This window comes from Taeniopygia guttata, chromosome Z (genome assembly GCF_048771995.1).
Source record: "Taeniopygia guttata chromosome Z, bTaeGut7.mat, whole genome shotgun sequence".
NCBI lineage: Eukaryota > Metazoa > Chordata > Aves > Passeriformes > Estrildidae > Taeniopygia > Taeniopygia guttata.
The window spans coordinates 50,663,807-50,672,736 of NC_133063.1; positions in this window are offsets into that span (position 1 = coordinate 50,663,807).

Here is an 8,930-nt window from a genome sequence, read left to right on the forward strand (position 1 = left end):
CTTCCCACTCATCTTTATTCAAACATCTATCAGTTTGTGGTTTTTTTGGGGTTTTTTTTGGGGGTTTTTTTGTTTTTGTTTTTGTTTTTTGTTTTTTGTTTTTTTTCCCCCCGGAGTAGTACAGCTGTTTTCCAACTTAAATGTATTTATTTTTTAAATTTCTGTTCAAAATTGTGCATTTGAGTCTGCACCAATACCCAATTAAAAAAAAAAAAAAAAAAGAGACATACTTCCCCCCCCCCCCCCCACCCGATTACTGGTTAAAGACATTTCATAGATATTTCGAAGTATCCAAAAGATGTAAATATTCAACACAAACTTATTTTACTGCCGGGAAGTTCAAGGCTCAAAACTGGCGGATGCATTTGGCAAGCATCCTCATCCAAAGCTCTTAAATGATACAATGTATCTTGTCTAAATACGGCATGGTATTCTTAATTTTCTTGAATAGCTACACCGTGCTATTCCTCCCTGTGCCTGAGGTGACTGCAAACTGATAGCTGTGTCTTACTTGCCTGTAGCAGCCTTTCAGCTGAGAAGTGCTAATTTTTACCAAAAAGGACACGAGAAGCATCTTTTTACACTGTAGCCTAGTGCTCACAGAAGGAAGTGCATGCCGCAGAAGTAGGGAGGCTTCTGCTACAATTAGCAGGTTGCTGGCTACACACACGTCGGTATTTGCAGGATTAGATCTGAATTCCTTGGGACACAGTTATATTCATGTTTAACAATGTTGGTTTTGTACGGCTGGCACTGCCCTGTACACAGTTTTGAACAACTTGTGCTAAACACCTACCAGCAGGACTGGAGCTTCTTGGTCCTGGGGCAGTATGTATTTTAAAGAATAATACTTAGTTCAGTGTCCTTTACGAGACTCACACAGACTGCCTGACATGAAGGTTGGCATTGTGCCTACTTTAAACACACGCAGTAACAAAGTAATTTCTATGAAACAGGTCAGCCTGGAGCTGCCATAAGCAGGATTATCATTTGTGTTTTGCCCGAACAAACTCCAGGCACATTTCAGCAAAATACCTTAACTAGACACACTAATGATTACATATATGATTTATACTATTTGTTATTGAATTTGGAATAAAGGAAAATGCTTTTCATTTGCCAGAAATGAGCAGTTTAAGAGCCCTTTTGGGGTGCAATGAAATGACACCTGGTATAGAAATGGCAAGAGGTCCTTCAATATGCACCAGCGCTTGAAACATCACTAGCCTCACAGGAAAACTTTTTTTTTAAAACTGAGATGTGGTTAATAACTAACTTGAAAAATTATGGTTTTCTTGGAAAATAAAAAATGCTGGAATGCAGAAATATATATTTTTTTTTAATAAATTGGCTAAGAGTATCTCCCCTGATGTCCCACATTGTTGTGCTAAATGCTAAAATTCAGAACTGTTGCATTAAATATATGTAATAGGATTGCCTTGCCTTCTGAATGCAAGAGGAATCCAGGCAGAAAGCCCCACAGGAATTCAGTTATTTCATCTATACTGCACAACATGAAGACATGTTTTATACTTTATGAAAAGTAAAATTATTTCTATTTCTCTACAGCAAAACCAAATCAAATGCACAATGGCTGTTATGACTTAAGAAGTGACCATTTAAAGGCTGTAGTAGAGAGGGAGTGCTGTTTCCCAAGATTATGACTCTTATATTTTTTGGTGTCCAATTTTACTACTGCTGGCATAGGCTCAGCCCCCACATAAGGATATTTTTTGTGTAAGGTAACTGCTTTTTGTACAGAGCAGTATCAGCCTCAGCACTTCCCAAACACAAGCCATTTTTCAGCAGGTCTAAAATTATCTTGAAGTTGCAGCTGGAACCCTTCACCTCAGTGAGTTTTTCTATAACTTTCCGGAAGTTAACTCTACTCAAACCACAGCCTGTCATTAGGATCACCAGGATTCCAGTCTGGGTGGAAACGGTGGTAGCAGCACGAAAAATCCCATTGAAGTGCAGAGACCTTCGGAAGACATCAGCTTTCATGAATGCCTTGAAAGTGGTATCAATAACAGTTTGTGAAAAATATGCTTGCAGCAAAGTAATCTGGTAGCTAATCTTGCGATGGCTTGCTCAGGAATGCATGGTTTATTATTAAAGTAATCTTTTAAGATTTTATTGGAATGTGCTTCCACAGAGATGTTTTTGCCTTTGTGTGCTTTACTATGTGTGTGTCATCTTGTCCATAATTAAACTTTTCACTCACAGACCTGGGACTTTTTTTCCTTAAACCTCCCACTTTGAATGCTGGAATTTCATTTGAACTTTAAATACTTCCTTGGAATTTGCCATAAGGTAAACTGTCTGCTCCCATACACTTTCCTGCACTGCTACAGACATTGCAAACACACAATAAATGACTGAATGTAAGAGAACTTGCATATTTCTGTCTTACTGTTAAAAAAAGTCTGACAGGAATTAAGTAGTTGTTCAGATGCTCATGTTATCCCTGGGGCATTCTCACTTTGGAATATGCAGGGGGAAAAATAATAGAAAACTGCCCTAGAAAGTACATTTTCAAAAAAGCTTCACTCCTGACAACTGGAAAAGGTGAAGTATGACAAAGGAAACATGAAGGAAGAATTTGTACTTCAGCCTTTGGACTTCTCAGCCAAGTTTCTCATGTGACTTGGACTTGCTGACCACTTCTTTTTATAAATTCAGTTAAAGATAAAGTCCACAGAGTATCCGAAACAAAAAGCTTCCTTGCTGTTTTAAAATCTGAAATTACAATCTATAGTTCATTTTAGTACTGCTGTAGGCATATCTCCAGGAAATGCACATTGATAACCTCAATACCCAAGTGCTGGTTCATGAAAAGACCTCAAACTTGTCTTGAAAATATTTTATCCTGGAATCAAGGATAGACTTGAATAATTATTTAATTGAAGGCTTGAGGCCCAAATTTGGGGTTTTCAGACAGGCTGCCACAGGGATTTAAATTGGTAATATGGTCAGCAATTCAGAAGTGATTTAGTTAGAGAAGTGTAAGAGCTGTTGAGACTAAAATGAGGTAAAACTACTCTCATTCTGTGCCTTAGCCACTGACGTAAACCTAATTATTTTAGATTGCATTCAGTGGTATTTGCTAACAGGTAAAACTAAGAGCTCTCTCAGCTGCTGACAACTAATGTGTGGCTGAGAGTGGATAATTTCCAGCACTAGTTTACTGTCTGACTTGCTTCAGGTAGGAATACTTGAGGAGGATATGGTGGATTTTAGGACTAGAAGCATATGCCTTGCCACTGCAGCAACCTTCCATCTCTTCCAAAACAAGAGACTTACTGAGTTGTTCAGTTGTTTTTTGCATATCCTCTCATCTGCAGCCATGTTTCCCTCATGAATTTATCCAAGTAGAAAATACATTGGTAGGCAATATTATCTCATATGAAAGAGTGCATTACCCTGACCCAGGTTAGATAAATAAACAGAGTATTTTGTTTGGCAGCCATCAGGATCAAGAAGAGCCAATACCTAAGCCATGTTCTGTGACTGTGAAGCTACTCTTTAAATAGTGGGAGGTGACTTCTTTCCCGATGAAACATGGCCAGAATCTGTGGCCTGCTTGACAGTACATGTGCACGTACATTCCTGCTTTCAGCAAGGGATCTTGGCCATGGTGTGCTTCTTCTCTGGAGTGGTGTTATGTCCAGAAGTGAGGGAGAATTTCAGACCATTCTCCTTGGCAGTGTTTCCTGTTGGCTGGCTGCAACTCCTTCTGTTTTTGTGTATTACATATTCTGGCTCTGTTTTTTTGAGTCCACAGCTGTTGCTTGACTTTTGGGCTTCATAATATTTAGCATCCAAACATGTAAGCCTCTTCTGGGGTCTGGCTCATTATTCCTAATCTGTTAAATGGAGTTTGACAGTTGACTTTCTTAGCTGTGTTTGCAAATTCTGGTTAAAATGTCTTGATTTAAAATCATCTAGATAGTTTTACAAACCACTCTTACAAAATGAGTCTTACTCCTTTCAGTTAATTGAAACCTGTCTTTGATGTGCTGCATATCTATATGTGACACATATCTATATGTGTCAGTGTGAAAGCTTGTCTTCAGCCCTTGTGATTTGTAAAACAAAGTTGCATAAATTAGGCATTATACACAATTTAGATCTTAGAAAATCAAGAAAAATGTATTAAAATCCACAGGATCTTATTTGACGTAACATAATTGGGTGTAGGCATCCTTGCCAATATGGATTCTCTCACATTTTCGAAGATTGTCTCTGTAGTTACAAAGTACATAGAGTGAGCAGAATGGAGTCTGAGATTAAATAAATTTATCTGAAATTCCGGGAACTAAACCTCATATTTGAATTTGTCCAAGTAAATGAGTAAGTAACTGAGGAGCCCAAATGAGTACAAACTAGTGCCTGAAAGGTGTCAGCTTAATCTATATGAAACTGTAACATTATTTTTGTGTTTAGCTCATCAATAGTCAAGGCCAGGAAACAACACTGCTGGAATCAGTCATCCAAAAGAAGAAACACACATAGTTCTTTCTTCTATTGTTTATAGAGAAGTTACTTTGGTTCCAACCTTTCTGTGCTCATGTACTTTCAAAAATCTTCCTCAAATAGTGTTTACTATGTAGGTTATTTCACCCTGATTCAGTCAGTGCCTTCCCAAGTAGCACACTACTCTGAGGCCAGCCCTGGTATATTTCTTTAAGAATACTCAAAAGGTAGCATAAATACTTTCAAAAACATTTTTGGATGAAAATATGCAGTGCAGACCTTTGGACAGATATGATTTAAACAGTTTTTATTTGCTCATCTTCTTTCTCTTGTTCATGTACCTTGTTCCTCTAAGTCAGAAACATGTAACATAGTGAAATATATTTTTAGTGAACCTCTCAACATAGAACATAACATTTCTATTATGTATTCACAAAACACTTTGCAAGTAAATTGCTTTTAACTGAAGTTAAAAAGAGTGGAGTTCAGAGGGGTACTTTATGCTACAGAGTAACTTTACATTCAAAATAGAATTAGAGCTCAAGAGCTCCTATAAAAGTGCTGAAATTAATCTAGTTGAGCAAAGGCTTTCACTTATTTGCTAACAGTGCCCAGGCTAAATTTTGTTCTTCTATACTTCAAATTTTAACATCCTCAAGGTATGAGAGGTGATAACTTCTATAAAATTAACAGGATATTTATGGTATTTAGATGCTGGTCATATGATATGTTGTCTATGGAGAAGAATCAATCCTCTTTGTGCCCTTTACTTTTCATTAAAGTTTTCTTCTCACTGTATTTGTTTCCCAGCATTCCTTAGAGCTATCCCTGCACTTTTCACATAAGGCAGTACATACTACCTTTGCTTGTTGCTTGGTTCTTGTTTCTCTAAATCCCTGGAACTACACCTTCAGCTAGGATTATCCAGTTGTCCTTGATCCTAATTTTCTAGAATAAGTTCTTCTTAGTCACCTTACTGTCTAATTGTCAACTCCTATTTCAGGATCTTCCCTTTGTAAATAGCACATCATGAGGAATAGAGTGAAACTGCTGTCTCTTCCTTTTTTGTTCTTTTTTAGTTTGTCAGTCTCTGGCATCAGCTCATCAAATGTGAGCTTCTTATCAGTGTTTGTGAGCTGACACATCTCCAATGCGAAGAGAGGGACAGATTTGGGGACCCTCTAAACTGACCCATCCCTTCCAGTCTATGGCTCATTTAATTTATCCTAAATTTGCAAAGTTTGGCTAATAATATTTTGTTCATGTTGACTCATCCTTAAAATTTAAAATTGTTTATGTTTTACCCAGGGTTAATATTTTTGGTTTTAGTTAACAGAAAAGGACACAGAGGATCATTATGCAAACACCTATTATGTGTTCCTAATCTATACAAGAAAACAGAAGCTTTTGGTGTTTTGCCTCTGAGAGAAAAACAGTGATTTTATCTGTTGAAAGCCTGAACTGGTCTCTTATGTCTTATCTTCAGGGTAGTGAGCTTTAACAGACTATGATTCCTGTTTAATCTGAAATATTTTTATCTTAAACAACTAAGGTCTTGGAGGTTTGATGCTTAGTTTGTGGCCCCTGATCACATCAATTAGTGTTTGCTTTACTCAGACTAGCAGAAAAGCTAGGGCAAAGCCATTTAGTAATTTCAAACTACATAAAGTTTATAGGGTACTTTTAAGATCAGCATTAGAATATGACTTTTACTTCTTGGACTTTGCTCATTCCTGTAAACTTCCTGTTTGCAAAATGTTTCTTCTAAAAAGCTTTCTTTTACTGTTTTTTTCAGAGTTTTTTATTTTTACAAGTCAAATTACACTTTGTGCTTCCTTTTGTCATATCTGATATAAAAAATGTTGAGAAACATTTGCAATGTCGTAAGATGATTATGTTTGAAACACCTGAGAACATTCAAATCTTATTGCCTCTCCCCAGCTGTAGAGTTCCAGGCAGTATGGAGGATAAGAGCACAGTCATAACTAGAAGACAGATGGTTTGCAAAACGGATCCAGGATTTTCCTAATAAATGCAGATTACTAGGTTACTGCTCTATGAAAGAAATTTGGATTTTGGCAGTGTAAAATATTAGAGAAATGTAGAAAAAATTAATTTTTGTAAATACAACTGTAAAAATGTATGGAGTTAAACACAATTTGCTTTTTCTTGGGAAAATGATTGCTGCATATATTTATTGCAGCTCATGCTGAGGAATTGGCATAATAGGGCTTAAGCTACTATATCAGTGATCTCTCTACAGTGCATGACACTGATACTCAAAATACAGCTTTGTTTTCTATAAATTGGCATGGAGGTAAATAGAAAAATCATGGTAGACTAAGTTTTTTGTAATAATAACCACAGAATTCCACATACAAAAAAAATTGCTGACAAGAAGCTTCATTTTCCTTAGCCCCTTTCCCATAGTTACTTCAATCAAAGCAGACGGAGGTTATATTTTTTAGGAGAGGGCATCTATCCAAGTTTTGTCTCATCCCATCACTTGGCAGTGCATAAAAATGATTTGCTAATACCAGAGGCCTCCTTCTCTTTAGGTCTCATTTGTTTAAAATATAAATTATGGAAATATTTCAGAAACCATAGCTATGTTATGAGTGTTTGGTAAAAACGTAGCTTCCTCTTCTTTTAGTTTTCTTTTAGGAATGTTCATTTAAGAATTAATATAGCAATGCAAATTCTATTGAGACTGTAAACATTAATGATGACTTGGAAGTAGACACCCTACAAAAATATTTCAGTCATTCTAAGTAAGACTTCCAACAGCACTGCCATAATATGCAACTCCTACTGAGAACAGCAGGATTCTGAATTTTTGAAGAAAATACTCTATATACTAGACAGCAAAACTGCAATGAAGGGAAAATAATACACTCTAGTTTTGCAACAAACCAAAATTTCCATTTCAGCATATTCTGATTCTATATTCATTATGTTTTCGGAGGTCTGTCAAGCCATATTTAAAGCAACATTTGCCTGCCAAGTCCAAGCTGGCTCTACATCTCTCTGGAATGAAAATTTTGTTGCTGTTGTTGTGGCCTTTCTTTTGAAAATACAGTAAAAATATGTGTTAGGTTACATGTAACCATGAATATAACTTATCATGTAGAAAGCACAGAAACAATCCAACTACCAACACAACTAGATGCTCACAGGTTATTTTGAGAGGGCAAAATCCAAATTTGGGCTTCACTCCAAATTTGAGAGATTTAAAATAGAAAAAGGAAAATCACAGTTTTGTGTCTTGATTACATTTTTCTGATTGTTTTTCGCAAATGCAGTTGGCAATGATGGCTGAGGAATACTATTTTCAGTTTCTGCATACAGGGAAGGACTCTCCAGTATAAACTATTGGGTATTTAATGTTCACTAATACACAGCATCTCCAGGAAGAAACAGAGCATAACTAACAAAACTGAGTGAGGAGGCAAATAGTTTCAGGGACTCATCAGTTCATGGTTGTCTCTCCTGAATAAAATATACTATCTGGGCACATTTTATAGCACAATTGGAAATTTTTTTACTAACAATTTTCAGATCAAAAAGGCACTACCAAAGAGAAATTAAAAAAATATTCCTCTCCCCTGGGCTTTGCTTTTGTCAAGGCCAAAGGTGGTGGTGCTGAGCTGGAGCTTTCCTTCCCTCTTCCTGTGCCACACTGGAGTCTCTGTGGCTTTTGGTGTTTTGCACCATAGGTTGTAGGCTTTTTACAGGGTGTTGGGAAGTGTTTTGTGGTTTGTGGGGTCCCTTCTGGACTAAAGAACTCTTTTACGTTGTTGTTTGTGAGTGTATGAGCCTGAACTTATGGTCCTCTCCAGCACTGTGTTTCTGGAAACTGCTTTCTTTCATGATAGAGTTGATCTCAAGGGTGAAATGTGTTTTCCTGCTGAGGTTGCTAAGTGTGGACCCTTGTAAATAGAGCAGCCATTAATTTTTCTTGTGTTGCACTGCTCTTTCACAAGACCTAATGGAGAGTTGTGCCACTTCAGCTTTGAGACTCACCAAATCTGGAAAGTACAAACTGTTCAGTCTTGGTAATGGCCTAGAAAATGTGCAAATTGAGATTTTAAATAACTTTTTTTTTAAAGACTCTTTTCAAACGGGACAAACCCTTACTTAGGAGTTTAAATTCCACATTTAAATAAATATAAAAATTTTGTAAATAAGAACTTGACTTCCACTGACTTCCACTGAACGCTGATCTTGCATCAGGCCATCTCAGCCAAGTACCAATACCAAAAGTCCCTGTTCTCAAGATCTCACAAAGTCAGCAGCCATGTGAATCAGAGCACAGGAAATTATGAAGCACAAAAAGAATTGGCTGCAAAAATATCCTACACAGAACACATGTTTTAGTGACAGGACAAAAGTTTTTAAGCATGTTCATCTTCTACAAGGATGGAATTTCTCCAAAATTTGGAGAAACCTGATAA